The following is a 7,810-nucleotide window of genomic DNA, read 5'->3' as shown; positions in this document are numbered from 1 at the left end:
GTGCTAGAAGCAGGCTTCGGACAGACAGACAACCGCTTTTCGGCGGAGTGGAATTCCCTACCCAGCCGATGCGCCAACAATACAGGCTTTCTCCCGCTGCTATTTCGGTGCATGCCACAGTGCGTTACGATCGCCAGAACGGCTGAGAAAAGTCCAGGGCACGTAATTGCACGCTCGGCGCCTGTTGCCACAAGCGACGGAAGTATCTGTGCGGAGGTTTGCATCCGGGAGGGGCCGCACACGGTACATAAGCGCTTCGAAACGCTATGTGTCTCGCCATCGGCCATACCATGCTGAATACGCCGGTTCTCGTCCGATCACCGAAGCTAAGCAGCATTGGGCTCGGTCAGTACTTGGGAGGGAGACCACCTGGGAACACCGAGTGCTGATGGCACTTTTGCATTTTTTTCGTCTCTATAGCGCCTTTTTTTTCCTCACAGTTATATAAGTGATCCAATACGCCTCAAGCAACTCTAGGAGGTGTCGTGATTTTGTTATAAATAACAAATTCCCACTGGCAGCGTATACGTACGTGCGGACTCGAAACTCCGTGCGTGCTTGTGGCAAAACGGAAGCGACCGCTTGGCTTTCCGGCTCTCATTCTGACGTCTGCGTCGGCGTGTACAGTGCAGATTAAAATACGGCAACGCGCCGAGATAGCACGGAGGCCCAGTGTGCGCATAACAGTGCGCAGGAACGCACAATTAGCGTTCATCGATATAGTCGACACGCATTAAGCGCTATGGCACTGAAACGGCAACCACAGGAATAGGTCACTCCAGACTCGGGAAGTTAGCGATTACTATTTTTCAGCCCAAATGATACATTTTAGCGACCCATTTGATTCAAGTGGCCTGAATAATGTTTTGTTTTAAGCGACAGCGTAAGAGCCTCATCATCATCATCAGCCTGACTACACCCACTGCAGGGCAAAAGCCTCTCCCATGTCTCTCCAACTAACTCGATCCTCTGCCAGCTGCCTCCACCGTTTACCTGCAAACTTTTTTATTCCGCCCACTTAACCTTCTGCCGCCCCCTGCTACGCTTACTTTCTCTTGGAATCCACTCTGTTACCCTTACGAACCAGCGGTTATCTTGCCTGCGCATTACATGCCTTGCCCAAGCCTATCTCTTCCTCTTGATTTTGACTAGGATGTCATTAACCCGCGTTTTTTCTTCCCTCACCCACTCTGCTCGCTTCCGGTCTCTTAACGTTACACCAATCATTTTCCTTTTCCATGGCTCGCTGCGTTGTCCTTAACCTAAGCTGAACCCTTTTCATTAGCCTCCACGTTTTTGCCCCGTAGTTGAGCACCGGAGCCTCACTGCTGCGGAAAGCCGGCATCGCACTGGGGGAAGACACTATAACAAAATTAATGTGGATTAGCTCAGCTAATCCAGGATATACAAAGCGGAAGATGTCGGCGTTCACTGTGTTCATTGGCATTGGCGTTCACAATGTTCTAGACGGCGATGGCTTTGAGGAAAGGAAGGACGCATAACTGGCTCCCTGGATATGCGGACACCTCATTCGTGCTTTGATACATGTGGCGGTGGTGAGAGAGGGATGTGGCCTGAATGCATTAGCGCTGACAGCGTTGTGGCTGACATGCGGCACTGCAGCAATAGCTAGGCCGCATCGATCAACCATTAACTTCATGCCACCTCCAAGGGTGGCAGGGAGGGCGCGCTGCCTATCTAGTGTCTGGAACGCAAAGCAGGCTTTTGCTGTTTTACACCAACGCCACGTACATGAAAGCGAGATTGAGGTCTCCACTGACCCACGGAACCGGTTGTGCGCCTTTCCTTTCGTGAAAATGAACGGCCTTTGCAAAGTTGTCAACGCCAATGAACTCTATCAACGCCATCGGCTCACTTGTTTTGCTTGTTCTTTGAGGAAAGGAAACGACACAGTAACCGTCTCACATATCTCGGTGGACACCTCAACCGCGCCGTAAAGGAAGGGATAAAGGAGGGAGCGAAAGAAGAAAGAGAAAACTGAAAATTGAAAGTTGCATTTTGAGAAAAGGCGCGGCGCTGCGCAGCGTCGGAACATCTGTGGCTCGGTGCTATTAGTGGCGCATGCACAGTAGTGACTAGAGAGCGAGAGAGAGAAATATCCGCGGAGAGGTGCGCGTTGTGACGTCATGTGCCTCCTCGGAGCACCGCCACGGCGAAATCGCAAGTTCGCGGCCAGTAAAGCTTGCGCTTTAAAACGTCTTTGCTGCGGGAACGAGATCCGAACCCACGGCGGCGCTAAAAAATCAGTTCCGCTGGCCGCTGCTTCAGACCACTACGCCATCGCCACACCTCTTTATTAAGCATGACATTTATTGCATCGAAAATATATTCTATTTACATTAACTAAATTATGGAGAAAGCTTTTAGGGAACTCCATAAAACACATCACAAAAAGACAAAGCAACAGAGCACTAGACGCGAGTTAAGGCTGAGCGCATCACCAAGAGGGAGTGCCACTCCTGTTTAGAATCGGTCGGTTCATACACTTTCCTCAGATGAACAATCAGTTGGGAGAAATCTTAACATGCTGGCTGTGCGAACTGTTGTTGTTGTCCTCAAGAACAACAACTGCCAAGCTCTCGAGCATTGCTTGCAATGTCGTCGTCTTCGATGGTCACGTACCCGCGTTCACGCGTGTTAAACTGCCAGTCGTTGTTCCTTATTGGAGTGGCTCATACCCACAGTGGGGGATTGGCCCGGGTGCCTTGTGCAGTCAAGCATTTGTCAAACAATGTCTCATTTAAGGTCTCTCACGCTGTAGTTGTTGTTGTTGTTGGCCTATCAAAATATGGCACATACCCACACTGGGGGATCGGCCAAGAATCGGCCTCACCTGTATTCAGGTAATAATAAAGAGAGGTACTGGAACAGAATTATTAAGTAAAAATGTAATAATTGAGAAGAAAGAAAATTTGTAACCCTTAGCATGCCAGTCAATAAGATTCTAGCAGGAAATTCAGAACAGCGGTACAAACAGATCTGTGGCTGAACCCAAATGTGGTAGCACCAAATGATAGCGAAAGCGGGCTGCTTAATCTAATTAAGGCCAAGGGCCGCAAGGGCTCCTCCAGCAACCTTCTTCTAAAAAAGGTGTATCGGCGACAATAGAGCAAAAAATGCTCTATAAATTCAGGCTCACGGCAAAATGCACAAACGGGAGAGAGCGCCAATCCCGACCTGCGAAAAAAGGAAATTTAGAGGAGGGATACGGCACCGCAGCCTCGTCAGAGGTGCTTCAAGCTGCCGAGATCGACAAACTTGCCTGTTCCAAGAATATCTGAGGTGCTGATAATCCGCCGATGTTACAAGTGTTGTGTCTTGCGTGCTTAAAAACGCACGTCGCCGAAACCTAGATGCTGTAATATAGGCTGTAGCCGGGATGATAGGCAACACGGGGCCGCTAAGGGAAGCCTTTGCGAGCGTATCAGCAATCTCATTAACTGTCGCACATCTGTGGCCGGGAACCCATACTAAATAAACAAGACTAAAATGCGGAGGAGGCAGGGACAAGAATGTGTTTAAAATGGGACCGTCAACATGCGCGGCGAGGGACGAACACAGAGATAAAGAATCGGTAATTACTGCGACTGCGGTAATAGAGAGGTGTAGCTTGCGCAGAGCAAGTACTACTGCCAGAAACTCTACTTGAAAAATAGGGGTGCAATCTGCAAGGCGATGTGAAAAGGACCAGTCTAAATGCGAACAGAATATTCCCACACCTACCTTTTCATTGCACTGCGATGCGTCGGTTGCTATTGCAATTTTTATAGGCGAGGTCCTTAGATGGTCGTCTAGCAGACCATTTAGAATACACGGTGGCAAAACCTTTGCATTTTGGGGGAAAATATAGTCGAAAACAATGTGGACAGCGGGCCCTCTGCATAGCGCAGGAATGATGTCATAAATTTTCACATCTAAAGGCTCAAGTAATCTTTGCACAAACACTATACCTGTGGGGTACGAAAACGAGACCAGAGGGCACTAAGAATGGAGGTCGGCTGTCAACAGAAAATGCTTTGTGAACGGTGGAAATGAGATTCGTAGATTCTTAGGTAAGTCTGCACAGTTAAATATTGAATACGAGATAAGAGAGGGGGAATGCGGGCCGCAAATTTTGGGAGGCCGAGGCACATCCTAAGTGCTTCCCTCTCCAAAAGGACGAGAGAACGAGGTTTGTATGTAGCCGAGCCTGAAAACAACACAGATCCAAATTATAAAATTGGCCTGACATACATTTTGTAAATCATTAATAGCGCATCTCTTCGCGTGCCGTACCGGTGACTACATATCTACGTAACATGCCCATGGCATGAGCCCCTTTCACGGCGACATGGTCAATGTGGGGTCGCCAGGTGAGTTTCTCGTCATAAACGACCCCTAGGTACTTTAGATATTTAACCTGCGGTACTGGTTGTAACTGGCAAGTGAGAGAGACCACTACAGGATTCTGCAGAGGGAAAACTAGGATGGCGCACTTGCTAACATTTAACTTAGCTGTAAGCTGCTCAGCCAGTGCTCAAGTATACTCAAATATGACTGCAACAAACCGTACAGGGAATGTATCTCTGGTGAAGCCGCAAAAAAATGCAATGCCGTCCGCATAGACGTAAGTGCGTACATGGCGATGGAGACGAATTGAGCTCAACAGAATATTAAAGAGCACAGGAGAAAGAACAGCTCCTTGCGGTACACCTCTCGCTTGTTTGTGCATCTCTGAATACACACCATTATGGACGCAAAAGAATTCCCTGTTATAAAGAAATGCAGATATCCAAGCAACTATATAATCTTGAAACTGAAGAGACTGTAGCCTATGTATTAAGAAGGAGTGTTCTACACTGTCGTAAGCTTTGGCGACGTCTAACGTAACCAAAGCCGAGACCCGGCGTTGACGACGAGCAAGGAGAATTCTGCTCTCAAGATCAGCATGTGCATTCCATGTCGAACACCGTGGCCGGAATCCGAGCTGACACGGGGTGAGTATATTTTTGCTGTCCACGAAGGCTGACACCCGAATTAGTAACACATTTTCTATTAATTTTACCACGTTTGATGTGAAAGAAATTGGCCTAATATCCAATTCATAGCCTCCACCCTGATTTTTCAGTAAAGGAATCACCTTGGCCAGCTTCCACTCAGGAGGTATCCAAGCGTGTTTTATAGAGTAGTTTTTTTAAAGCGAAATTAATTGCCCCAGGGCATCAATGATGGGTGAAGGTGTGATGAATGATCTAGTAGAGTTTAAATGAATGGAAAAAGGTTAGCTGATTTGATGAAGTCCAGTAGAGAACGATGGTGCGGTCCCTGCGTCCAGGCAATGTATGAAGCAGGGTTGCTTGGGGAAAGACCTGCTACCATCACGTGCCGGATCCTTAGGCTTGAGCGCTGGGCAGTCGCACAGTAAGTGATGAATATCGGCCTCAATGTCCTCGTGTTTACATATCGGACACCATGGCCGAGGAAACAATTCTCGGTACTGAGAGTAGTTTATGAGGTGCAATAAGGAGTTGGGATACTCCTCATAGAGAATCTTGAGCATCTTTGTAGTGACACCATCAAGACCAAGAACAACAGTTGGTAATCTCTGTGCAACTTGGGAAAGCTGCGATAAATTAACTTGTGACGTAATATTATTTGGCACCACTGACGCAAACAACATTGGTCGCAAAGGAAGTAGAGAAGGAAACCGCTTTTGCAGGCCCGTTGCAATTAATTCAACCGCCTGGATAGCTTCTTTAGGTGACATAACTAACGACTGTAAATTACTAAAGGACGTGGGCAGTTTTCTAGACCGTAGAAAGTCGAATAGTGCACGTCGGTTGCCCGACTTCGAAAGATAATCGAAATGTTCTGAGTCATATTTTTCCTTCCCACGAGAGACTGTGCGTTTAAAGGTGGCTGCAATAAATTTATAATCACTCCAGTTATTTGGGCATTGGTTATGAAGAAGATTTTTCCATGCTGCCTTCCTCCGCCTGTAATCTCTTCTACAGTCCGCATTCCACCAGGTAGAAGAATTCCCACTGAGCACAGAATATCTTATAGATGTCCTGAAATGTCTGTAATGGTCATAGACATCTTGTACTACAAAATATATCTACAAGACGCTGTTTGATACTTGTCTAGAAGATATTTAGCCAAGATATCCAGACGCTGTCTTAGGAAGTATTTTTCCGCTTTCAGCAGCTACGCAAGACGCTTACTAACCCGCTTAAGCAAGTTGTCTTCAAGGCATTCTGCTTCAGAAGCCTGGAGGCTTCCTCACAAGACGTTTTACGGCCTGACTTATATATAGCTTAAGTGCAATATTTACGTTTAAGTAGGAAACAAATAGAGAGACACGTGGCCATCAGCAACATGACAACAGAAAAGAGTTCAATTCACATCTTGCCAACACGCACACGCATGCATGACTGCATATGGCAGGAATATTTTATTGCCCCGGACATGCTATTCCGATTCCTGTAGCACATGCGTGACAACTCCCTGCCCACTGAGCCCCAATCAAGCTACTAAACAGATATAATGCGTTTTTCCAAGATGAATAAATAATCTTAATATAAGGCATCTCAACTGACCTCTGAGACAGGTATTGGATATTTCTTAGACGTCTTGACGAAGACAACTTGCAGATGATTACAAGGGGATTCTAGGCATTTTGAAACACTCTGTAGACACCTTCTAGCTCAGCTAATGCTCCCACTTTTTTGAGCTACAAGACATTTTGCAAGACTTCTTGTAGATCTCTCAAAGACAAATTCTAGAGGTGTATACTGGCTTGAGTGACAACCTACAGCAGGAAACATGTATGACAATCAGAATTCTCAAGAACTCATTTTGAGCTGTCCCCGGAAGCATACTGCCAGGCCGCTCACTAAGCACGGTACGTCTTAAAGATTCCAAAATCTAATAGTGATGTTTCAGTAAAAGTTGAGACATCTTTCACAGACGTGTACAAGAGGCTTCTACTTGAACTTTTTTTTATGTAGAATGCGTGTGCGTGCCCATAAATTGGCTTTCATTTCTGAGTTTATTTTTCTTCTGGGGTATGAACCAAGACTTGCAACTAGCAGAACATCGCATTTAAACCAGACTAATTCTAATGCACCAAGGATAAATTAACAAAGACGAAAATATCTTCAGTAACTTTGTAGATCGGAAGTTCTCCCCAAGCACATTGCAGAGGTCATTGGAGAGGGGTATATAAGGATGACCAGCTGAGGCTTCCTGGTAGTATAAGGTGAGTGCTGCAGGGTTTGTATTCTTTGATGTTTCGTGTGCTTGTACGGATGACTGTGGTGGAATTTATTAAGCAGTAAATAAAAACATCTTAGTTGAAACTACATATATTGTGGGTTTCGCAACTGTCCCGATTTTGTCTCACGTATTAGCTCAAACAAAACACACACATGTACACGCACACACACAACGATATAAGCATCTGCCTATTGTGCAATAGTGCCCTGAGGGCTTGTAATATATGTTTATTACTCAGTAACACCGCACAGAAGTTGCGGACTACAAAAATAACTGGAGTTTTAAAACCACTGTTTGTGAGGGTGAGGAAGGGCCGACGATGAGAACGCGACGGCGAAGGAGGGCCAGCAGATTTTTCGAAGTGAGGGTAAGGGAGGGCCGCATAATAATTGTTTTTTTTTGGGGGGGGGGAAGGAAATGGCGCAGTATCTGTCTCATATATTGTTGGACACCTGAACCGCATAACTTTTCAAAATGAGGGCGAGGGAGGATCATGGATTCAAAAGTGAGGCTTAGGGAGGAAAAGTAACTA

General features: G+C 46.4%; 1 non-coding gene across 1 annotated transcript; it reads left to right on the top strand.

The window, feature by feature from the left end:
• The first annotated feature begins 275 nt into the window (after nt 1-275).
• LOC144108903 (5S ribosomal RNA) lies at nt 276-394 on the top strand. Its single transcript, XR_013309543.1, has one exon. It is a non-coding gene; the product is annotated as a 5S ribosomal RNA (ribosomal RNA).
• The last annotated feature ends 7,416 nt before the right edge of the window (nt 395-7,810 follow it).

Source organism: Amblyomma americanum, chromosome 10, assembly GCF_052857255.1.
Source record: "Amblyomma americanum isolate KBUSLIRL-KWMA chromosome 10, ASM5285725v1, whole genome shotgun sequence".
NCBI lineage: Eukaryota > Metazoa > Arthropoda > Arachnida > Ixodida > Ixodidae > Amblyomma > Amblyomma americanum.
Note: the sequence above shows the minus strand (reverse complement) of the source record. Positions and strands in the feature narration are given on the sequence as shown.